Consider the following 25126-nt stretch of genomic DNA (forward strand, 5'->3'; position numbering starts at 1 on the left):
TGACATCTCCAGACCCCACACTACATGACCCTTACCCCGCCTGCGGCTGCCTCTGAGATGAAACCACGTTCTGTTTTGATCAGCGTGTCACACCTGCAGCTGCCAGAAGGCCCGACCGTTGACAAGGCTCACCAAAAAAAAACAAAAACAAAAACACTCTGTGCTCTCCCCTATAAAAGAAACCTCTTTTTTCCTAGAAAGGCGGAGTCCTGACTACCCATGGCGGGTCTCCACGCTTGCTGATTTTCCCAGTAAACCTCTGCTTTCCAGCTCGCTGCTTCTTAATGGTCATCTGAGCGACTCTGTTCTTAAGTGCCCGCCCACTGACTTGTGACCACTGTCAAAAGAAGTCTTCAAATAAGCCACATGCTAACAATGCTATGAAAAATTAAAAATACAAAAAACAAAAACAAAAAACAATACTTTCAACTTATACAAGGGTTGATATCCCCTTCAGAATTTGTTCTTCTCACCACACTTTTTATTTCTCCCTTATCTAATTACATCAACCACAGAATGAACATAAGGGGTTGAATTAAGTAAGGGGAGGAGGATAGTGTAAAAATAGAGAAACTGTCCCAGAATATTTATTCTGCAGAAGAAAATAGCCTTCTTAGGGATCTTTCCAAGGAATATCTTATCTCCTTATCTAGAAACAGATTAGAACTGTTACCTAGTTTCTGTGTACACATGACTTTTACTGAGGGTCGGGGGTAGGGTTTATCAGTACAATTAAACCCCTTATCTTTTGAGGAGTTCAGCTCACCTCTCTGTTCAGATAAGAATCATCACGCCTTTCTTATCAGAGAGCTTTGAGGGCACCTGTGTTGCGTCCCCTGTCCTCTCTTCACACCTGTTTGTTGCCTTGGTAACGGGCCACACTTAACAAATTGCACGCATGAACCAGGGCTTTTGGGACCTGTCTGCCCAGAGGCACCCGCTGGACACCTGGAGACCCCCGTGAGGTGCCCAGTTATTCTACAGGGTGAGGTAGATCTGTTCTCCGTAAAGTCCGGTCTTCAATGTTCCAAACCTGTTGGGAATCCATGTCTCATTGCCTCCAGGGGTCCCTGCACCTCAGTCCTCATGGTCAGTTTGAGCGAGGCAGACAAAATCACTAGAGGCACCTTAGGTTTATACTGTGCATGGCCACCTAGGGAGACATCTACTTTGGTTGCTGAAACTGACATCTCCTGAGATCCCTGTGAGACAGAGAGGGGCCAGAGCCTTCTTGTCCCCATTTTGTAGGGAGGTAATTGGGCAGAACTTGGCACAGTTAATTACATGCTCTGCTTAAATGGCGAGGTAGGGATTTGACCCTGGCTTCTGGCCTGCCCTCAAGCCCTCCACTTCCCACTGGCCCTGCTTCGGAGAGTTTCTGGAAGAAGCTGAGGGTGGAGGATGGGCTGGAAGAGGAAGGGAAGGAAAAGAGTCCTGACGGACAAGTGTTTGTACAAGGAGCTAGAAGGGAGGGCTTCGCCAAACCCCTACTGTGGAGGTCAGAAATAGGAAGAAGGAAGTCAGCACGGAAACAACAGGCCATGTTCTTGAGAACTTCTTGACCTAAACGCTGCCTTCAGGGACTGATAGAAACTGGCTCCTTCGGTCCCTGCCTACTGCCAGACTTGAGCACTCGCCCTCACATGGGTAGGGGCATCCTGCAGGGAGGGAGGCAGCACCCTGAGGGGCTCTGGGGCCGTGATGGTGACCAGAACAGGTAAGCTCCCCGTCTGCAGGGAGCCAAAGGGGGCAGATTGGTCAACAAGAGGATCAGTGTCCCCTTTTATAAATTATGAGAAGTGTTCAGAGAGAAACAAATGGGGCACTGGATGGGAAATACCAAGGGGCAGGCATGGGGGTGGGGGTCGGGGCGCTAGGCAGGATGCCCTTCTGAGGAGGGCATGAGACGATGGCGGTGGAGAGGAGCGCCCACGGGCAGAGGGAGCAGTGTGTACACAGGAAGGCCCTGATGCTGGACAGAGCCGGGCATGTTCTAGAAACGGAAAGGGGTCTTGTGGGGCTGGGAGGCAGTGGATAAGAGGCCAAGAGGCCCGAAGCGACAATATGGGCACCCCCCACATCTTCCATCTCTTCTTGGGTCTTCCACTTGCTCCAGGGCAGCCGGCAGGGCTGCCAGGCTTATGTGGGCACAGGCTCATATCTGCTTGTGAGTTCCATACAGGCCAGTCCCCTGCCCCAGCCAAGGGGCAGATGGCACCAGTGGCTATTTCTGCCTCCTGCCAGCCACCTCCATCTTTGCAGCATGAATGGGAGGCCTGGCCTGAGCCCTCCATCGGGCCCCGGCCCGTCTCTCCACAGGGATACCATGCGTGGCACTCTGTACCACCTGGTATTGCAGCGACCCTCCTGCTGTCCTAGAGAGAGAAGGCAGTAGAGGGGTGGAAGGGCTATCACCGAGGGTCCCAGGACAAGCGCAGGTTCTTCCACCTGAGGTCGGCCCTGGTCCCACAACCTTGACTTACTTTGGTTCTTGCTCAAAAACTTTGGTAGCACGCCACCTGAAATGAAATGTGAAGAACTCAAGATAATAATAAAATCAATTGGACTGTTTCCTCAGTAATTCTAGAGACTGATGCATTGTTAATGTTGGTAATACAGTGCCTGTCAGATCACAAACTTCTCAATAAATGTGCAGCTGGCAAGCTCTGATAGAAATTGGAGGTGAGCAGAGAATGAGATTTGGGGCCTTAGATATATGGGGTGTCAGCATCGTGGTGAAGTTTTTATCAATTTCTGTCACTTGGGGCTTTTGTACTCCCTACATATGTGGTCTTCATGGCACCTCTCTGTGGCTCCCCAGATGCTAACTGCTCCCCCCACCCCCCACCCCCGTAGTGTGAAGAGAAAGAGCTACTGGAGAGGCCTCGACATTCAGCCTGGAACCTTCTCTGGGGTTTGTTACCAAGAACTTCCCAGGCAATGTGGTCGGGTTGATGGGCAAAACCAGAGGCCTTTGGACCTTACCCCATGGGTCCCTCAGCTACTCCATAAGCATTTACTGAGTCCTTGCTGGGTCCAGGACCCCACTGGGCCCTGCTCCTGTGGGTTCTAGGGGCACGGGGAGTGGTCAAGGGGTCATTTCTACTTGAGGGTCGAGGGTCAAAGGAAAGTGGAAGGAGTCCCTGAACTAATGTAGCAGTCAGTGTTGGCCAGGTAGACCAGGGAGGAGCGCCTTTAGGGGCACTCCCAGGTGCAGAAGCACAAGGATCCTGGAGTTTATGGGGAAAGGAGGCGTTCGGCAGGGCTACACCCCAACAGCAGTGGAGAGCAGGTAGGGTCCCTTGGAGGCAGCAGAGCGTGGTGCTTCGGGTGTGGGCTCTGGAGTCCGACTGCCGGGGCCAAAACCAAGCTCCCGTGCTTACCGCTTGGACAACCTCAGAGAAGCAATTCAGCTTCTTCATCTGTAAAATGGGGGTTAGCGGCAGAAACACCGACCTCAAGGGGATCTTGTGAGAATACAGGAATTCATGCTGGCACAGAGCTCAGACCAGGATCTTACCTGCTAGGAGCACCTGGCCTATATTGGAATTACTTTTGCAGTTATCTCAGTTAACCCTCCAGTGACCTGAGAACCGGACGGACGAGATGCAGAGAGGGGAACGCGTGGGACGTCCAACACACAGCTGGGAGGAAGCAGAGCCGGGGTTTGAGCCCAACTGCTGCTGAGGCCGCGGCCATGCACACTGGGCCTCGGGTGCCCGGGGAGAGGAAGTGGCGAGCAGACAAGCCCCGTCCAACAGCCTTCCGGCGACTGGGCCTGCGAGGCCATGTCATTGGCAGGGAGAGTAATCAGCACAGTGGGCAATAGGCAGGCCTAGGTTTTGTTGGTGACTTCTGAGGGCTGGAAAAATTCTGAGACTCAGGACTTGAGTGTGGAACATCAGTTGGCTCCTGAGGTTTGGCAGTAGGTGGGTTCCCCGTGGCAGATGAGCAAACGGGAACCATGTTGTTAGCAAATCCCAGTGGTATGCTGGGTTTCAAATGCTGCTACTACCCCCTGCCAGGCAGCAGGCCCTGAGGCCTCCTCGACACCCACCCCAGAGCCATGGCTTTGGAAACAGAGTGAGAGGGCCCCTGGGCTGTTTGGAGGACTAGCGGGGTGTGGGGGGGGGGGAGGTAGGGGTGCATTCTGATGCAGCCATGGCTGCCATGGAAGTGGGCCTGCTGGGAGCCCGCCCTGAAGGCCTCAGGAGTTGGCTGTGCCCATGCTGCGAGGCCAGTGCTCCTCGGGGTCTCCTGGGCACAGGGTCCCCCCACCCCACTGGAGAAGGGGTCCCACCAGTTTGCCTTTAACGTGTCCCTCCCTCCCATGGCTTTATGGGAATCCCAGGATTTACTCATTGGTTCTTTATCTGTGTTTGTTTTGAAAGGAAGGCAGTGTTGCAAGGTCCCCTGGGGCCTCAGGAAAGAGGACGCAATCTTGTTAAACTGGGCCTGTGGAAAAGACAGAGGGGCCTGCCCTTGGAGCAAGCAGAAGTGGAGTCTGGGTCCAGGCCTACCCCACGCTCCCTCCGAGCCTCTTGAAGCCTCTGGGATCCCTAGAAGATCTCCAGGTCCTGAGCCTGGGACACTGGTACTTGTTCTTTGTTAGGGAGGGTGGCTGGTACCACATTTCACAGGTGACTTGCCTGGGAGGTATCTCTTTCCATAACCCCACCCCCTACCCTGGCTCGGGCTGTACCCCAAAGGAAAAGTCAGGGAATGCTCAGCCAAAAGGGGACAGCAGAGGGCATCAGGCCTGGGTAGGTAGGAGGCAAAGCCAGGGAATTGAGCGAGGGCGTGATCACATCTTATAGGGCCTTACAAGTCATCATGCCTACGAGTTTATCCTTGACACAAGGTCAGCAGGAAAAGATTGGGGGATGAGTGGTAGCCAGATCAGATTTGTAGAATGATCGCCGTGGTGGCCACTTGAAGAATGTTCTCACAGAGCCCTGAGGATTCCTGCCACAGTCCAGGAGGGAGGGCATGAGGGTCAAGACTGGCAGGGACCTGGGCATGGGCACAGGGGGTTCAACAGAGGTGGGAGTAGTCTAAAGGGGCATGGGGTACTGTGATATCCTAGGGCAGGTAGTTCCAAGTGCTCTAGGGTGTCCTTGACCCTCAGTGTTTCTGCACACAGAACGCCCCGGAGCTTTTGTTTAACCATGAAAATGCCAGGTCTCTCCCCAGAATATCTGAGCAGGTGTATTTAGAAAGACTTTTGAGAAGTGCAGGCCCAATGAGACTCACAGAGGCGAACATCGAGGGTCCCGAGAGGGCAGATACCTCTGTAGGAAGACAGTGGAACTGATTACAGATTGCAGAATCATGAAGGGATATGTGGGGGAACTGCAGGGGGTGGACTTGGTCAGACAGAGGAGGGAAGACAGAGCTGTTAGCCTGAGAGTTAATTCAGCAGACAGTTACAGAGCCCCCTTCCTTTACTGGCTCTGTGGGTGATCAGGGCGTGGTTGCTTCCCTGGGGGAGCCACTGACCGCCTGATGAAGGGGGGTGCATGGCACTGTCAAAGTGCTGAGCTCACTCTGCAGGAGAAAGAGGCAACAGAGTCAGCCTCTGAGATGAGTGGGAATTCCCAGGCCGAGAAGTGAGAGAAGGGCACCCGAGGCAGGGAACACAGCCCCTACCAAAGGCTCATCACACCAGAGAACTGTTGTCCAAGGGGCACAGCCCTTCCATGGGGCCAGCAGGCATGGACGTCGTTCCCATCCAGGGGCAGCAAGTCAGCCAGGCCTCTCGAGTCAGAGAGGGAAAGCCAGGGGGGGCTGGGTCCCGGGAAGCCTGAGGTCCTCCCCGTGCTGGCCGTTGTGGGCAAGGGAGGGGAGCCAGTGCTTGCTGGGCGCTACCTGCCCAGGGAGGGTGGCTGACTGAGGAGCCAGCTCTCTGGCAGCCTGCATGTTTCTTCCTGGCATGGCCACGTTGACGGGAGCCGTGGGGTTAGAGAACAGCCTGTTTGTCCAGGAGGAGGGGCTGTCTCCAGGCAGGCGACTGGCACCTGCCCCTCCAATGTTAAAGTCCATCTGAGTGAACCAGGGCAAGGAGGGGGGTGGGGGGCAGGTGACACTGACCTAGCAGGTGTGTCCTGTCATCCCAAACAAAGACAGGCCATAAGTCCCCAGTGACCAGCACTGTCCCACCCCCAAACACACACACTGAGGGGACATGATGTAAAGAACAAGGCGTCAGTGACTGACTGCCAGTTACCACAACACAGAGAGGTAACTGAGGACCGTAGGTGTGGGAAGGAAGCTGGGTGACAGACCTGCCTTTCTGTCACTCGGGTGCTCCCTCAAGCCTGCGGCTCAATCCTGACTGCTTTGCACCACCAGTGCCAGGCATGGTGTTCAGCCAGTGATGGAGCCAGAGCTCCTTGAGTGGCCCTTGCCCGTGATGCAGGGGGTGTCCCCCAACCAAGTACAGGCCCCAGATGATCAGCACCTGGCCCTGTGCTCACGAAGCCCATGAGCGTTTGTGCCCCCTCCTTACCATGGCTGGCCCAGGCCTGCTCTGGCTTCCAAATGAAGCTTCAGTCACTGAATCTAAGCAGCAGGGTTTTGAGAGAGCCTTGACAGTAATTCAAAAGTAAGAAAAAAAGACTGCAGGTATAGAGGGAGGGGATTAAATAGTAGGAAGCCTGCTTGGGTCATTGGAGCCTCATCCTGGCTCAATCCAGGAAAAGCCTTTGGAGGCTATTCAGGTCTACTACCACGATATCCACTGGGGGATTTTAGTGGTCGTTTGCTCTGGCACACCTGCATCAGGAAAGAAACTGACAGGCCACAGGTATCACAGAAACACGTAGCTAGCCAGGGAGGATGAAAGATGCCAGGAATCAACCCTCTCACCCCTGAAAATTAAATTAATTTTACTTACAGCATTAAGTAGAAAGCTAGCCATACTTTTTATGGGATTCCAATGACATTTATATTACATACAAGACATTTTATTAACAAATTAATATCTATGATAAAAATAAAGTAGTCTCATAAGTTCTTAAATTCAAAACTTTAAATAGTTGAAAAGTCATTGTGGGGGGGAAATAATATGGAGAGGTACATGCACAAAATTTATATCACATCATTTTGATTACCCACTTACTTTTAGGGACAAAAACCACATTAAGTATGTTCATGTGCATCTCTGAAGGAAGACTATTTTAGCCTTAAGCTTTTATTAGCAACAATGAAAGACAGGAAGTAAAGATGAATGAAAGAGTTCCTTGGAGTGCATCAGAACAAGCACTCAGATTCCCAGTGCCGAAAAGCAAGAGTTTAACAAAAGTTATCATTGTACTTACTTATAATGATAATAGTTTTAGCAAATAAAACAAAAAAGAAACAAAAGAATAATGGAGGCAGAATGGAATGCAGTGAAAGAGATAGTATTCAACAGCCATAGAAAGCACGTGTGTTATTTTTCCGTGGCTAAAATAATTCGACTTACGAATATTATTCTAGGTGTTTCTACCATGTAATATGTGAATTACAATGAAAATTTGGTGTCTGTTAAATACTCTACCAAAGTGCATACTTTTAAAATAAATTCTGAGTTTATTTTTTATGTAACGCTGTGATTAGACATGTTTTTCAAAGTTTTAATAACTTATCATTGAAATGTCTACCCATGTGCAGGGAAACCGTCTAATACTTATCGGAATCCAATGGTATGGGACTCTTGAGCTTGAGTAAATTACCAAGGGTCATCTAATTCACCTGCCAGCCAATAGAATTATTGCTTCCAGATCATCTTTGACAGGTATGTCTGTCGATCCTCTTCTTCATCACTTCCAATGATAGAGGTCATTGGATTTACTCCAATCACCAGGCCAACCTATTTCTTCTTTCTATAACTTTGGTTGCTCGAAAGTTCTTAACAGTAAGACTATGTCTGTAGCTTTCATTCATTCTTGCAAGTTTGTCATCTATAAACAGAGGACCAAAGGTCTGAATAAAGTTTCCAAGTGTATCTTAACTGTCTTACTTCAGCCTAAATACTCGAGATCTTTCAGTAATATCCTATAAAGTATGCAATGGTAAAACTATACCTACTTGGATCAGACACTTTGTTTCTGCAAATGGGGAACAGCATTAATCCCTGCTAGCTTATTTAGCAGCTTGGTCCCATCATTGTTTCAACTGGATTTTCATTTACTGAAATGAACTGCCATTAAGGCCAGTGATCCTCTTTATGCCCATGGACACATCAAATACAAATACGAAGCATAAGTCTGTGCTATTTCCATCCTCCATGATGAGTCCTGAAAATGACTGAAGGGAGCAAAGAAGGCAAGTAAAGAACAGAAATATTGCCATCGAATTCATCCTTCCTTTCTTTTGTTCCTCCTCTCTTCCTACTTTCTTCTGTTGGGAGCATACATATGTCATTCCCTGTGTTTTCTCCGCATTTAGCCAAGAACCTAGCACAGAACGGGGGGTCAAAAAATTATTTGTTGATGAACTTATTTGCATTTTCATGTCAGACATAATTCAATAGAGGACATGAGAATTAGGAATGTCACCAGGTGTCTGTCGGGTCCGACGCCCCTCAATAGCAGCTAGGTGGGCTCTGGTCCGGCTGTGAATCAAACCTTCCGTGGAGGCTTTGGGAGGTTTTGTATGCTTTATTGGTGTGGCGTGGCCAAGAGTGCTGGCGGCCCACTGTCGCACCTACTCTAGAGTGCCATGAGTATCCACTTGTTACATACACAAAGGTGGCTTCTAGCCTAACATGACATCAGTCACCAGAAGTAGTTATGTCACTGGTTATACTGCTGAGTCTGTTACCAGAACTCAGCTGCTGAATCAGCTACCCGGAAGTAGACTCAAGTCCCATTTTAAGCCTTGGCCACATATCGCCAGGAGCCTCACCCTGACAGGGGGGTCAGTAAACAGTGAGAGACGTCTGAACAAGAAGGGGCAGGGAGGGTGCTGCCATGGGACTCTGTAGGTCAGGAGCAGACCAAGGCCAGAGAGGGCCTGTGTTTGGCAGGGAGGAGATTTTTAGGATTACCCAGATAGTGGTGGGGAGGTAGATCATGGCGTGGTAAGCTAACAAACTTTTCACGGTGTTGGTAAACTGGGCTTCTCATTTCTTTCATGTATGCGGGAGGGGGAGTAAGTGATCATTCACCAAATTGGAAAGGAAGTCGTTGACACTGGGCATATCTTACCTAAGCGCAAGCCAATTTTTAGTTGATTTGGAGCACTGGTACTTCCGAGTGTCCTGTGTCCTGGAAAGGGACCTCAGTTTGGGGACAGCCCCCGTTCTCCCAACTCTGGTGACATCTGTACCTTTATTTTCACTCTTTGCAATGAATCAGGAATGGGGTTGCTGGTGTATTGATAAATATCTATTTCATTTTTTGAGGAAGTGCCAAACTTTGTTCCAATGAGGACTTCTAGTTCTTCCATGTTTGGAACAGCCGGTGTTGGTCATCGTTTTGGTAGGAGCCATTCCAGTGCGTGTGCAGTTGTAACTATTGTGGTTTGACTTCGTGTTTACCTAATTAATGTCCAACGATCTGAACATCCTTTCCTGTGCTATTTGCCTATCCAGTTATAGTTTCTGGTGAAGTGTTTGTTCAGATTTTATCCCCATTTCAGAAATCAGGTTGTTTCTCTTTATTGTTAAATTTTGAAAGTTTCTTCTGTACTCTGCATACAAGAACACTTTGCTAATATGTTAATCCAGCCTGTGACTTATGTTTTTATGTTTTGTAATGGTGACATTCTAGAGCAAATGAGTTTAACTTTGATGAAGTACGATTGTCCATTTTTTCTTTACTAGTGTTTTTGCCTTTTTATGAGAGGAAACTGTGCTTACGTCTGTATCACAGACATTATCCTAGTCAAGAAAAAAGACAATCTTCCAGTAAGTCGGGAGAAAGGCACAAATAAATAAGTAAACAAATGACTCATTAAGGGAGGTGCAAAAGGCTGATTTGTATAATGTTTCATAGGATGGGAAGAGCTCCTAAATACACAATAATCAATACCATTGTCAAGGGTCATGTACTGAGCACTTTATATTTGCTAATTCTGCTGCTCACTAAAATTCTCCCGAAGAAATATTATTTCCATTTTTGCAGATGAGAAAATCAAGTCAGAGTCCAGAGACTCTGACTGGTCATGTCCCCAGCAAAAGGCAGAGCTGACATTCAAACACCCGTCTCTCTGGCCCCCGAGTCAGCCCAATACCCATTTTCCGTATTGTTACCTACCACTCCATTTTAACAAGGAGAGTTGGCTTCTTAGTTACTACTCATCTGCTGCTAAGTGGATGCTTAGGTTCAGGTTTAGATGCCCTGTCCCCAAGCCTGCCTGCTTTCTGTCCTGGCACAGAGCTGCTGAAGTGTGATCAACAAGAACCCTGGTGAAAGTGTGCCTTTGGGAAGGTTTCACATGTGTATGTGAAAAGAATGGAAAGAACATTCCAAAAGGAGAGAACTGCATGAGCTTTGATGGGGAAAAGAAGAGTCAGGGCTTCCCTGGGAGTCAGAGAAGATGGTATAGGGGGAAGTTAGAGCCACGCTGTGGACGGCCTCAGGGACAGAGCACTTGGGGGGAGGGCTGCCTTCCTACCTTCAGAGCAACGGTGTGATCGGAGCTGTAGTGCTGTGGAGAGGGGCAAAGAAAAGGAGAGACTGGGAGACCAGACAAGAGCCCGCCCCAGCCCCAGTGGTGCTGGTGGTGGGCAGGGTGGGGAACAAAGGTGTTGGGATGAGCTCTTGAACAAAGATGAAACCACAGTAGGGGAAAGCAGAGGAAGGCTGTTGCGGGAGCATTCCAAAGGCAGAATCGACAAGACTTAATTGGTTCTCTCAAGTCGAAGGGTGCATTCACGGTGACTGTGTTTTCCAATCCAAGTGATAGAGAGACAGTGCTAATGCTGACTAGAATAAAGCAGTCAGAGGTAGTCTGGTTTGGATTGAAAAACTTTTTTTTTAAATTTTGAGGCTGCTGGCTAGAGCAGTGATTTTCAACCTTTTTCATCTCATGGTATACATACTTAGGAAAATCGTGTGGCACACCAAAACCTATTTTTGCTCATCTGACAAAATGTAAGTATAATTTTGATTCATTTACACTGAATGGCTCTTGTTGTGTTGGCTCCTGTCATTTTTTTTTTTAATTTGACTACCAAAAAGGGAAGAGGTCAGACCCCTGACTAAAGAGTCAGGTATTGCATATTTTAAAAATCCTTGTGGCACACCACTGTGCAACATGGCATACTGGTGTAAAATTGCTGTGTTAGAGCTAGCGTAAGAGTGAGTATTTAATTCAGGAATGAGAACTGTTAAAGGGTATTTCTTAGATGTCCAGCCAGTAGGGTAATCAGCTGAACTTGGGTCCTGGGAACCAGACCCCCGTGGTTGCATGCTCCGACCAAGCAGAACAAGGAACTTAGGCTAACTGTTATTCCTTTGAGCAGTGACCTATTCCTTTGAGCAATAACGTGGGGAATAGTGGAAAATTTTTGTCTATACAAGCTGTATTTCTGTCCAAGATTCTGCACCTGCAGGAACAAGAATGCACCTGAAATGCTTTGTAAGCCTCCCAATGCCTAAGGTCGGGGCTGTCCACCTAAGTCCGGCTTGTGGACGGGTGGGCAGTCACTGGCCAGCTAATAAAGGCTCTTTAAATTCTAATTTGGTTGTCTCCGACCGTTTGGTTCTCGCACTTGTTCCACAACAAGAACAGATTGTGTTTGGGTCATTTACAAGGCAAGGTGGCCGAAGCAGAGAGTATGGAGACATCCCCTAAGGCAGAAATTCTCAAACTCTGATGTGCTCAAGAATCACCAGAGAACCCTTGGCACAGTTACCTGACACCTAGTGCATGTTTGATAGATCTCATTCCCTTCCTGAGCAGATGGCATTGCAAAGCATCTTAAGATGTTGATCTAAAGAAATGAGCAATATAGGTACTGTAGGAAATATGCACATATCAGTTGTTGTTTATTTATTTCACATAAAGAGCCATTTCTATCTTTCAAGTCATACCACACAGGCACTTATTTAATCTGTTAACTATAATACGGATCCTAACCCTAAGAGAAGTATGTGGACTGAGTTCTGCTGATTCTCCATTATCCAGCAGTGAGGAATGTGGCTTTTGGAGCCATGGAGCTTGGGTTTGCATTTTCTCACTTACAAAATGGGATCTTGGACAATTTACCCAAACATCACTGCCTGGCCTCCTTCTGTGTAAAACAGAGAGAAAAGAAGGATAATAAATATATGTGCCTCACAGGGGCGCTGCCATGATGTATAACACAGCAACTGACACCTAGTGCACGTTTAATAACTGTTGGTTATACGTTTTTCGTTGGCTAGCCCTGGGGGGAGGGAACTCGTACCAAGACGCTGCAGGGAGAGGGGCTGGTGCATCAGGAGTCATGAATGGTTCCCTGAATTGGGACAGGAGCAACGTGTCAGCCTGTGCCACGGCAGAAGCTTAGACTGGTACCCTGTGTGAAATCCAACCTGGCTGCCATGGGCTGAGAAGCAGAGGCCCTTCCGGAATCTTCTGACTCCTTGGTCAAATTTCCAGCTTGAGGAATTACAGTGATTTGTGCAAGAATCCTCCTTCCATCTGAGTGGGTCAGTGGACTAGGCACTGTCATCACTTTCTGTCCTTATTGGTGGCTAAGTGTGGGCTTTGTAGAGGGGTACACTGTGCTCCTCTGTGTGGGGCAGACGACCTTCCCATCAACCGTTCAGTCTGTAAAACAAGCCACCGCAGGCCGACAAGCTAAAATGTCAAAGTGCAGGCTTCTTTCTGATCTATACTCGTTCAGATAACCGCCTGAGCTGATGTGTTTCCCCTTACTCGATCAATCAGTTATTTCACTGAGATGATCAACTTTTCTTCTTAAATCTCTGTGGGCCAGCCCATGCCTTTCATCCTGATCATCACCCACAGCATAATAAAAGCTGACATCTAGTGAGACCTTCCCGTGTGTCAACACTGTGCTCAGCTCTTTGAAACGTGACCTCCTTTAATTCTCATAGCATCACTTAGGAGGTTGCTGTTATTACCACCTTCCAGTTGAGAAAACCGAGGCCGTTTTTGCCTAGTATACCGGTAGGGCAGGAGGGTTAACAGTGGGCAGAAAAGAGAATTCTGCAAGCATACTACCTGTCAGAGCTCCCAGGTGGAGACCGTGTGTCAAGCCCCCGACCCTCTCCACAGGAGCCATGAGACGGTCTCCTAAGCAGAGAAAAGTTCTTGTGTCATGCAGAGCACGTGCGGTAGCTTTAGCACTCAACTGCTAAAGAAGTTCTTCTAAGGAAAACCTTTTCTCCTTCATAGGCTCCCAGAAGCATTCACACATCCTGGCTCTTTTGAAAAGGGCTCAGAAGATGGGCCACATCCACAGAACTGGGCCAGGTGGCAACTTGGGCCTGCAGGGGAATCTGGGCACTAGGGGAAAGCGGAACAACAAGACCTGTTGCACAAGAGGCACTCAGCAATGTTTGTGGACCTATTACTGGAATCTTGCTATTCAAGTGAAGGCAGTTCAACCAGCCAGGAGAAAACGTGGCTAGGGACAAGCTGGTTCCCAGGGGCCTTTTGGTTGCCATTGAAAGGCCTCCCTGGCACCTGACTCCCCAGTCGGCACCTGGCGTTCATGTGTCCCTCACTCCCTGACCTTTGTCCTTCTGCCGTGGCACTTGTGTGGCCACAAAGAAGGCAGCCTGCAGGGCCATCAGGCTCAGGCAGCTGTGCTTGTGCCGCAGTCCCCAGGTCTGACCCAGAGGCGCCCACACCCTGGCAAGGATGTGAGTCTTGGCTTCTGGAGCACAAAGAACTGACTGGGTCAAGTGTGATGAGGAGAGTTGGGATTGACCCCTTGGCCACACTGAGCTGTTAAAGCAAGGAGGTCAGGGAGGGCCATGAGCTGACCTTTGTGTCACCGAGGGGCTGTATCATGATAAGAAGCATTCTAGGTAAAAGTGAGGACCACGTAAAATGGACCCACGGGCAGATGGTGAAGGCTGGTGTTGCCCACCAGCCCACCCTTGCACATCATCCTCGGGGTCTCCGCGGGGTCTGCTTCAGATCACCATCCCCCAACTCAGCTGCCAATGGGCGTGTCCAGAAGACTGGACATTATGAGGTACCTGGGGCTTTGTTGTTGCCGTGTCAACCAGGGAGGTTCTGAGGTCCTGGTTGCACGGATCCTCCTCAGTTTGGCCTGTGCTGAGCGAGAGTGTGTATGCTTTTTTGTTCAGTCAGGACATCTTTGATAGCTGAAAAAAGAAGAGTGTGGAGGTAGGAGCTTCACTTCTTCTCTTCTCAGCAGGGGACTAGGAGGTTTGGCGCTGGAGGTCTGGAAAGACCCAGCAGGACACGGAGCCAAATCATGATTCATACACATCAGGGTCTGTGTCTGACGACAGTTTAGTAATGTTTGCACACAGGTCATGGTGTCGTAAGGGTGCCAAGGAGTGGTGTGTGGTGTGTATGCGTGTAGTGCCTGTGCAGCTGTGTTTTGTGCATGTGTGTGACATGTGGTGTGGGGGGATGTCAGTGTGTGCTGTGCATGGGTTGTGTGTTGTGCTTGTGATGTGGGTGTGGTGTAATGTGTGTGTGTGTGTGTGTGTGTGTGTGTGTTCACAGCCGACGGCAGCATTAAAGCCATGTGTCAGGTGGAACAGGGGAGGAGAGCGCTTTCGCTGGCTTTCACTGCTGGCGTCTGACCAGTTTGGCTGCACGGTGGTGCTGGGAAGAGGACTCAGTGACAGGGAATGAGCCTATTGGCATCTGCTTTCTGGCTGGGTGAGGGAACCTGGTCTGTCTCAGCCGTGGGGTCCTCAGCAGCACACCTCCCCTTAAGAAGCGTGAAGAACTGTGTGCCATTGGCAGATGGGATAGCACTATTGTTTCACTTCTCTTAAGTGTGGAGCTGCTGGGGGACAGCCGAATCTCCAATGGGAAGTGATATTTCCCAGAAGGCCTGGCCCCGAGCAGATGGTCCTCACAATGGGATGGGTGGGTGGGTGGCTGGAGGTGGATGTCTCTGTTACCCCTGGAGGGACTCCCTTTGGTTGTGGGATGGGGTGTCCCCAGACGAAGCACGTTGCCCACACAGGGAGACAGTGGGGGTGCTCACAGGTAGCCCACTTTAATTGTGCCCATTCCAACCCAGAAGGAAGCAGGAAGTGCCACATTTCTCGACAGCCAGGTATTTGGTACCGGTTGTTGTTTTGTAACCGATCTCCCCAAAGGTGAGAATTTGGACTAGGTAATGCACACGTTCCCTTTTGCACAGATGTTTAAAAACTGGGTGAGAACAGCACTTGGTCTTTACTAATGGAGATGAGTGCAGACCCTGCTGAAAGGGGAGGAGTGAGGTGAGTGTGTGCAGCACCTTCCTTAGGGCAGGGGAGGGCAATCCAGCCCCTTTATCCGAAAGAACCCTTTTAGACCCCATGGTCCTCTGCAGAACCCGGGAAATCCCAGCACAGAACCTGGGAGAGCTGGAGCAGCTTGGGACGACCCGGCCCCCTGTGTGAGCACGGGATACCACCATGCAACCTTTGAGAGAACCCAGTAGTGCCTGCCAGAGCCCCAGGCAATGCAATCCGGAGCTAGAAGCAGCACCTGGGAGAGCCCCGCCCAACACCCCAGAGAGATCTGAGCAGTGCCAGGAAGAGCCCCAGACAGCACTGTGCGAAGCCATACCCAGTACCTTCCAGAGCCCCACTCCAGACTTTAAGGAGCCCGGAGGAGCGCCTGGGAGAGCCTCGCGCAAAGCCTGGGAGAGCCCCACACAACAGCTTGGGGAGCCCGGTGGAGCGCCTGAGAGAGCCCCGCGCAATGCCTGGGAGAGCCCCACACAAAATCTTGGGGAGCCCGGTGCAGCGCCTGAGAGAGCCCCGCGCATCGCCTGGGAGAGCCCCACACAACAGCTTGGGGAGCCCGGTGGAGCGCCTGAGAGAGCCCCGCGCATCGCCTGGGAGAGCCCCACACAAAACCTTGGGGAGCCGGGTGGAGCGCCTGAGAGAGCCCCGCGCATCGCCTGGGAGAGCCCCACACAAAATCTTGGGGAGCCCCGTGAAGCGCCTGAGAGAGCCCCGCGCATCGCCTGGGAGAGCTTTGGACTTCTGTCTGTGCTTGCAGATACGTGTCGTAAACATCCATGGGTAAGTGTATGCCTGGCCCCCGGCCTGTGTCACCTTGCTGACCAAGGTGCCTGCTGACAGTTGGCCAGACTCAGAGCTCTGTCAACAGGCATTGTTCCGACTTTTCTCAGAGATTTGATTCAGACAGACCTGTAGATTCATTTGCTCACTCCTGTGGCCAGTCTTCAGATTCGTTGGCATGAACCTTTTCTGGGCACTTTCAGCCTCATATATTTCAAGATCTTTCAGTTTGCTCTCATGCTTTAGTGATAGTTTCGCTGCTTCTACTTTAGGATCTAAAGACTCTGAGAACTTGAAGAACTACTCTGTTTTAAATTGTACAAAAACGCAGATCAGTTACAACTTATAGCTATCCATCTATTGTAAGCAATCTCATTCTTGTCCAGCTCCCGGAACATACTTTGTGTAGAAAGTCTTAAATCTACTTGAAGTACAGACACATTTTCTTCACGTTTTTCTTTGTTTCTTCTCTTGCATCCTGTTCATTGCCCCATTGGACCCTACAGATACGTAAGTTCGGGGCCACTGTGGCCCGAAGTCCACCTGGTGTCACACCCGGAGAACCAGAGTGGGTGACCAAAGCAGTGGACAGCAGCCAGTATGAGCTGTTAGGAAATTCCTAAGGGATTTCACAACTCATAAAAAAGACTCTTAGAATTTTTTTCAGTATCAATTACTTTTCCTGTGCACTTTATTCTGAATGGACTATGAAGGGCTCTGGACAACATAATGTGGCCAGGCCAAGTTTCCTAAAAGTCTACCTGTAGCAGCTCTGGATATCACTCACCCCCTCTCCCACACCCTCTAATGCTCTGCAGTTTCCTCATCAACAGGTGACCCTTGCCACCTCACTGGCCAGAAGGAGCCACTGTTTGCTCCCAGCTGCTCTCCCTGGAAGATAGCAGGGTAGCCAGAGATCACAGGCTTTGCCTGTCCCCACAGAATAATTAACACAGGACTCTCTGGAAACGTGGTCTCTGGTTCTGTTTTAACAGTTACCAACAGGGAGAATTCTCAGGGAGGATTTCATTCAAATAAGAGCATCCCCTCATCACACCTGCAGTTTGCTTTTCTTACATTATCCGTATTTTTCAAGGGTGAGGGCCCGGTGCTGACCCACCATCCCCCCCACCCCCAGACCGATAGGTCTTCTGACGAGTCCATGTGCATTATAAGCAAGCCCCAGCCATGTTTATTCAGCCCCTCCTAGCAGGCCATGCCCTGGGCCACGCTGTGGATCTAGGCTTTAGCCATCCTCGGCATCAGTGCAGGCTGCCACAGGCCATGAGGAACTGGCTCTTGCCCACACCAAGGGTTCAGGCATGTGGGTGCCCCTTCGAAGGAGGTCCACGGACTGCCATGCTCCCCCTTTTGGTCTTGCAGATGCACTGCTGTGGCAGGAGCCAGAGACCGGTCCTCCCAGAACCTGTGACCAGCAGGGCAAAGCAGACAATGCCACCTCGCTTGTCCAGAGTGAACGGCTGGTCGAAGCCCCTCAACAAATACCAGGTGTTATCTTGGGCCATGTTCCTGATCTTGGCCTTGGCGATGTATTGCATTTTTATTCCCTTGCTGCCTAGTCAGTGGAAGTACATCACCTGCGGAGTATCCTTTTACTGGGGCAGCACATGCCTGTTGTCCTGAGTGGGAAGGGGCTTCACAAGGACTCCTCCAGCAGAGGGGGCTCCAGGTATATCCTGAAGATGCTCTCCCTCTGAGCTCTGTCTTCTATGCTGAGTCAACCCCAGCGGTAGTCTCCCACTCCCAACTTCTCACCCCATTCACCGCCCATTCTCAAGATGTCCCCTTCATCAGCTACCTAACATTCACCTTCCCTTTTATTCTCTGTGAGGCTCAGTATTTCTGTGTCCTGGATAAAGTGCAAGTGCTCGTGCTCACATAGGAGTGTCAGCTCTCACCCACAGTGGGTGCAGAGAGAGCACACCTAGCTTTGCTTCACGGGGAAGCAAGGGTGCCCCTGTGAGGTGGGTAGAGAGCTTCAGACACAGGAAGGAGGCGGGAACTGGCCCACCGCTGCTTTCTCGATGATCAAGGGATCAATCTGTGTTGCCCAACTAAGAAGAGTGGGTTTAATAAGAACTTAAAAAACAAAACAAAACACTGTAGCCTTTTAAGGTACAGTTCAAGTTTGCTCTCCCTAAGCCCCTGCCAGGTGCTTGCTATGGGAGCCTGTCCCCCATGACAGAGCTTCCAGGCCAGCCCTCCCCTGGCTGACGGGGGTTGCAGGTCTGAGGTCCTCCAGGAGAGGCTGTGTTATTGTGCCCAGGACACTCCTGCCTTTGTACTTCTTGTCTCAGGGCGGCCTGAGGTTTTCTTGTGTGTCTTGCGTGATGCTCTTGCAGCACCAGCTCCATCCCAGCTAGGCCTGTGGGTGCCAGCATGCCTCCCCACCCTCCCCCTTAGCAGCACAATGGACCGTGTGTGAGTTTCCCCTGGCTGCTGCTGGAACAAGTACCGCAGACTGAGCCGCTTAAACAAATAAGTGTATTCTGTCAGTTCCCCAGAAGTGGCCCCACCGGAGTCTGAAATCAAGGTGTGGGCAGGGCCACAACCCTCTGAGGCCTCCAGGGGAGGACCAGCTCCTCATTCCCAGCCCTAGTGGCCTCAGGTGTCTCTTGGCTTGAGGACGGCGTCCTTCTCTGTGTCCCCACATATTCTTTCATTCATCCCTCTGTGCTAGTCTTCTCTTCTCAAAAGGACACAATTCACTTGGATAACGACCCACGCTAAGGACCTCGCCCTAGCTTGAACTTCCACAAAGACCTGTTTCTGAATTAGATGCATCGAGGCCCAGAGGATCATGGCTGCAAGCTCTGTTGGGGACTCAGTTCAGCCCCGAACTGTGGGTTTGCCTATGTGCCAGATTAGAGGCCATTATCCTCATTCTCTTTTGACTCATACCTCAGCCCTGTTTGGGCTCCGAGTCTTTGTCCTATCTGCTTTATGGTCCAGCAAGGATTTCGGGTCACCTGCACTCCCTGCCCACACCTGCCGTGACCATCCCCCACCCCTGGGAGCTCAGGGCTCAGTCTGTGCTGCCCGTCCCCACTGGTCCTATGAGGACGATACAGGATGCGTTTCCTGGCTGTCCGGGGCCCCGGCTGCCTTTGGAACACACTTGTCGGTCCACTTTCCCACCCTAGGAACCCCACACCAGCGACACCCTGGAGGGAAGAGAGCAGGTGACTATGGGCCCTGCTCTCTGCCTCCTGCTGCTGCCACCAGGAGGAGAGGCTAACAGTGCGAGGAGGGCCTGGCCTGGCCTGGGACCCTCTGCACTGTCTGTTTGCCAACACGGATTATTGCAAGGGGACCTTCCAGCCTGTTCTCAGAACAGCTCCTGCAAACACTAAGGACTTGCCAGGCGGCTCCTGATGTGTAATCGAAGGGTGACCAGGAGCCCCCTTCCTTTTCCTGTTTATGATTGCCCCTGAAAGTAATAGCAGGGAACTTGAGGCTGTGGCAGCTACGATGTAGCCTTTCCATTTCAGGGCCTCAGCCCCCCTCAGTGAAGGTCACTGAGTGAGACCAGCCAGGTCATTTTGGGGAAAACGTGACCAAATTTCTCTCAGCAGTCCTTGCTGTGGGTGACCAGCGAGTGGAGGGACTGACTTGGACGTGATCGAGTGCTGAGTACCGGCCAAGGCATTTGGTCAAACAGGCAGACATCTTCATGTCCAAGGGGGCTATGCTCAGTTTAGTCCACTTCATGTGGTTGGGACAATACCCAAAACTCCTAGAATCTTTTCCCCCTGGAAGCCTCACCTGCTGGTTCCAAAAGGACTAGTTCCAGGAGATAGCAAGTCCGTAGCCTTGCAGTTTTGGAAGGGTTTGGGAAATTGGCCACAGGTAACTCTGCAGAGCTTACCTGGCAGGCCCAGGCCAGGTGCCAATTTTAAGTTGAGGGTCTGAGTGTGTGGAACACTGTCTCCTCAGTCCCTGGTAGTGTTCTGGTTTGGGAGCTAAGTATAGACACTGGAGCAAAGGTTTGGGCCACACGGCTCAGTCCCAGCCTCACCTGCTGCCCAGGAGCAGGTCCCTTCTAGCAACCCACCTGTTCATGCACCCATAACGCACCTACACAGCCTCCAGATTGCAGCTTGGTACCCATCTGTGCACCCAGGCCTTTCCCTTCCTGAAGCGCTGGGAGCCACACCAGCAGGTATAAAACTGATGCCTCTTGGGGAACTAGGGCTCCATTGGAAAGCCCCACTAGCAGGCTCTGCCTTGTCCTTCCTGGAGGGAGAATGAGGGGCAAGAGAGGCTGTCCTCGGTACCTGCCACCGGCTGGGCCCACATCTTCAGGACTAACACCAGAGCCAGGACCACTTTTGAGGTAGTGACCAAGTCCAGGGCTGTTATTCCTTGACCCACCCGCCCGAAGGTTACTGGCACAATTTTCTTGTGCTATGTGACGACATACGTCATCTGTGTTTCCACCGATCCCGCAGAAGAGGCAGCAAGGAAAAAAAACATCTCTAAAGAATTGCTCCCCGTGTTTGATAGAAAAAAACACAGTCATGACATCGAAGGACTGTACTGCGCCATGTGTCAAGTGAAAGTGTGAGTGCTGGACGTGGGGCCTGTACCCACTGGGTGGGTTACCAAATTTAACTCTCCAGCCACTTGTGGGGGACACTGTGGTGCTGTTTCCCTAGAAGCAGGGGCTGCTTTCATGCAGCTGACTGCTGATGTGACCCTCAGGCACACAGACCCCCTCCCCCGCCCCCAGCGGATCTAGGAGCAGAAGAGCACTTGTTTTCTTGGGGTGTCTCAGAGGAGTGCCTGTCCCCACCAGATCACAGGCCTGGTGAACTACCTGGGGTGCTTAGGGGCTTTGGGGACATAGTGGGTGGCATGAGAGGGAGGCCCAGTGGCTCAGGGCGGGATCCTAGTTTAGACTCCAGGCCTCAAACCCTGGCTCAGTGTGGCAGGGGTGGCTGAGGGACGGCGCCCCCACCCCAGGGGCACTGGTTCTCTCTGGGGCTGCTGCTGCGTCTTCCTGTCACTCTAGACTGAGGGGGCTCTGAGCCCCTCCTTTATCTGCACAGGTTGCTGACAGGCTGCTTCTCCCAAATTTTTCCTTCCAGGAGCGCAAAAGCCCAACACTGCTTTGCCTGCAAGAAATGCATCGCTGGGTTTGACCATCACTGCGAGTGGATGAACACCTGCATCGGGAGCAGGAATTACTGGTGAATGGCTGGGAGGGGGTGAAAGGGTAGGCAAAGGAGGGTCCTGAAGGGCAGAGGTCTGTGGGCTGGGGGCCTGGTGGGTTAGAGTGGGCACCAAGGGCAACAGTGGGCTGTGTTTCATTGTTCAGCATGGATGCCCTCAGGGTCTCCCTGTCTCCTTGTCTTCCAAAACATGTTTTATGGTGCAGACCTTGGACATGCTGTGAATGTGTCCTCGCAAAGTATATAGCTGGCGACCCTCCTTAGGAATGTACAGGAGCGGCCTCTGTACACATAACACAGACTGGGTTGTTGAGTTTTGACCAGCTGGCCTGGGTCCCCCTGCTCTCTGCCCGCCGGGGCGACCAGGCCCCGAGCACAGAGGATGTGGGCCAGGGTGCGTGCCAGGAGCAAGCAGCCATGGGCAGGAGGGGCTTCCTCTGTGAGGTCAGAGCGCAGGGCCCTGATGCGTACATGAGCCTCCCAAGCATGTGCCGTTGGCAGGCACAGAGCGTGCAGGTTTGTGGGCTGGCCTGCTGGGACTGAGAGCAGCTGGGGAGGCCGCGCACCGGCTGGCTGCCCTCCATGGCACTGCCCTGGCTTTCAAGTCCCTCCCGGGCCCCTGATAGGATCACTGCTGTTCTCACAGGGAATCTGTTCCACCGCAGTGGTCCCCACCTGAGTCCAGGCTGAGCCCCAAAGGCTCCTTTCGCATAATTCCAGAGCTGAAGAGGGGTGAGGTGGGGACCAAGGCTGTCCTGGCAGGAATAAGTGGGAGCAGGGAAAAGCAAGCTGGCCGTGGGCAGGGGGCTGGGGACACCGTGGAATCTTGAGCCAAAGTTCTTGGTGGGCCCAGGCAGCTTGGGAGATAACACCCATCTCTGAGTCAGTTTAGCTTTGTGAGCTGGGGGTGGCCCCCTCCTTGCAGCTCCCTTGTGGGGATTCAATGGGATCCTGGTTCCATGCCGTGAGGCGATATAAGACTGCAGGTGTGGTCCTCAGTGGCCATGCACCAGTGATGTCCTCTAGAGCGCTGGGGAAAATGCTCAAAGGACAGAGAGCAGGAGAACCAAGGCCTGAGCTATGCCACGCACCCAGAGCAGCATTCAGGGTACTCAGGGTAGCCCGTGCCTTAGGGATGCTTAGGTACTTGTCCTGGGAGGCCGGGCCCCTTACTTCGTGAGGACGTACAGGCGCCGGTCACTGTGCTCTCAGGGCCACTGTCACCAGCTCTGAGCCATGTCTGCCCTTCCCACAGGTGGTTCTTCAGTCTTCTTCTCTCCACAGTAGCCTGGTTGCTGTGCATGGTGGCAATAGTCTTGGGCTCTTTTATCCACCAACTTGTGAACCCAGGTATGCTCCACACAGACCCCCACTATGGAAGTGCGTGCCGCTGCTTTCTGGTTTGCTTCCCCTCTGGTTTCTCGTGTGTCTTAGCCTCTCCCTCCAGCCTACTTCTCCTGGAATCAGTCTTCACTACTTCACCCACATGAGCCTTCAAGATTTTTCTCACACTTAATTTTTGGAAGCAGTGTGGTCAGGAGCATCACAGAGGACCATATGATAGAAATGTTCGTGGGTGGTGATGACAGCCTTCCAGTGCTACTTGAGAGTGGCTGGGGCAGAATGGACGGGGCCTGGGTGCTGCAGGCTTGTAGGCTTGCAGGACCAGGAGGGTGTTGGGGCTCAGACAGAGGGTCAGTCTATGTGACCTAGACAGAGTCACCCTCTCCCAGCCTCACCTACTGGATCCATAGAGAGTGATCATGATAGCACTGCTGAGAGAAGGGTGTGCAAAGGCATTTAGGTGGCATGGCACACACCTGGGTGAGGAGGAAGGGCTCACCTCTTTGGAGAGATGCTCATGTAGGTAGAGAGGTGCTCACCTTCGTAAGGAGGTGGTCATGTGGGTGAGGAGAAGAAGCTTACCTGGCCAGGAAGCTTGTCACCTCAGTAAAGATGTGGTCTGGGAAAAGAGAAAGGGATCATCTGGGCAGAGAGGTGGTCACTGGAGCAGGCAGGTACTCACCTGGGCAGGGATGTGGTCACTGGGCAGGGAGGTAATCACCTGGGCAGGTAGGTACCCACCTGGGCAGGAAGGTGGTCTGTCAGGCTGGCATTCCCTTCACCCTACCAGCTCTATCCCATGGTGCTTACGTGAAGGGAGGTCCTGCCATAACAACCAGTGCAAATTCTGTATGTCTTTCTTGTCTCCACAGACGTTGGCAGTCAGAACACGTGGCTGTGGTTTCTGCTCTCTTTTCATCCAAAGGCCAAGACCATAGTGTTGGCTATAATTGGGGCGATCGTGCTAGTGTTGGACCTCATCATCCTCCTGCCAATAGGGAGGCTGTTCATTCTGCACCTTTACCTAGGTACGTGCCCCCAAGCCCCTAGTCCACGTTGCCCAGTCTTTGCCCCCTCACGTTTACATGTGTCCCGAGGCTGGCTGCCCCTCAGATGGCCAGAAATGAGCTCCATGCCCAAAGGACAAACCGACATCCTGAGTGGTGGCAGGGCAAGTTCTGTTCCCAGAACTGCAGAAAACATGACAGACATTAAACAGTAGCGGGTTAACATGTTCAGAGGGATAACAAAGACCTATGAAGCAAGATGAGAAGACCATGGAAAGAGAGCAGGGTGATTGAGAAAAGCGCTGATCAGCAATCCTAACAATGAAAACATTCCACACCATGACAAGGTACCACTAGCCAGACTCTCTTCAGGAGACCTGTTAGTTTTTTCATGTCCACACGCCAGGGGCATGTGGCAGGCTCCATCGTATCCTTGAATAGGGAAGGGCATGGCTTCCCTGACACTGTGAAGCCTTTCTTGGGAAATCGGGATGGTTATTGCCTGTAGCCTCTGAGAGAAGGAGCTCGAGTGCGGGGACAACCCCAGCTGAGACAGAGGAGTGCACAGAGACAGTGCCCGAAGCGCTGTTGGCCAAGGCTCTTCCCAACGCTGCGGAGCGCACTGGTGGGGGTGGGTAGAGCAGATGGGGGATGGGGTCAAGGACACATTTTGAAAAGAGCGCCCCTTAGCAGGGTGTGCAGTAGCCTGGAGGTACACACTGGGCAGGCAAGCTACGCCTGGCACCTGCAGCAGCCATTCAGGACACAGGTGATTAGTTTACAGGGACAAGAGAACTGAACATGTACAGGATGGCCACCTGGGGACTTCAGTTTGAGTAGCCAAGAGGGTATTGGTGCCACGCTCATTGCAAGTGGGGCACCCAGGAGAGCTGGGACATTATTTACAGTAAATCGCAGCCACCGAAAAACACACACATTATTACCTCCCAGTGCTGTGAGTCAGGAGTCCAGCAGAGCTGAGCTGGGTCCTTTGGCCATGGATGGTTGGTGAGGCTCTGTCATGGTGCTAGTGGGGCCTCTGGTCGCATCTGCCTGGGTAGGACCCACTCAGGGCTCACCATCAGGTTGCCGGCAGGGTCAGCCCTTGTGAGTTGTTGGCCAGTGGCTTCCATCCGATCCTTGTCCCGTGCCTGTCCCCACATGTCGAGAATCTGGGAACATGGCAGTGACCAAATGAGGCTGAGAGAGAGGGCAGCAGGACGGAAGAAGCCCCTCTGGCCCAATCATGGAAGGGACGGCCCATTGCCTTTTCTGAAAGTCGCTAGGACAAGCCCCACTCCGAAGGACGAGGATGGAGTACACAAGGCAAGGAAGGATGCCCGGCGGTGGGCACTCCTGGGAACACGTGGGAAGCTGTTGGCAGTTGGATGCTCATTTTGAAGTTTCT

At 51.7% G+C, this 25126-nt stretch overlaps 1 long non-coding RNA gene across 1 annotated transcript; it reads left to right on the top strand.

Annotated features, from left to right (window-relative positions):
• The first annotated feature begins 21317 nt into the window (after positions 1–21317).
• LOC150002055 (uncharacterized) lies at positions 21318–23733 on the top strand. Its single transcript, XR_016512966.1, has 3 exons — positions 21318–21385; positions 22623–22717; positions 23584–23733. It is a non-coding gene; the product is annotated as an uncharacterized LOC150002055 (long non-coding RNA).
• Positions 23734–25126: the final 1393 nt, after the last annotated feature.

The sequence above is a fragment of the Furipterus horrens genome, unplaced genomic scaffold, assembly GCF_987537825.1.
Source record: "Furipterus horrens unplaced genomic scaffold, mFurHor1.1.pri manual_scaffold_9, whole genome shotgun sequence".
NCBI lineage: Eukaryota > Metazoa > Chordata > Mammalia > Chiroptera > Furipteridae > Furipterus > Furipterus horrens.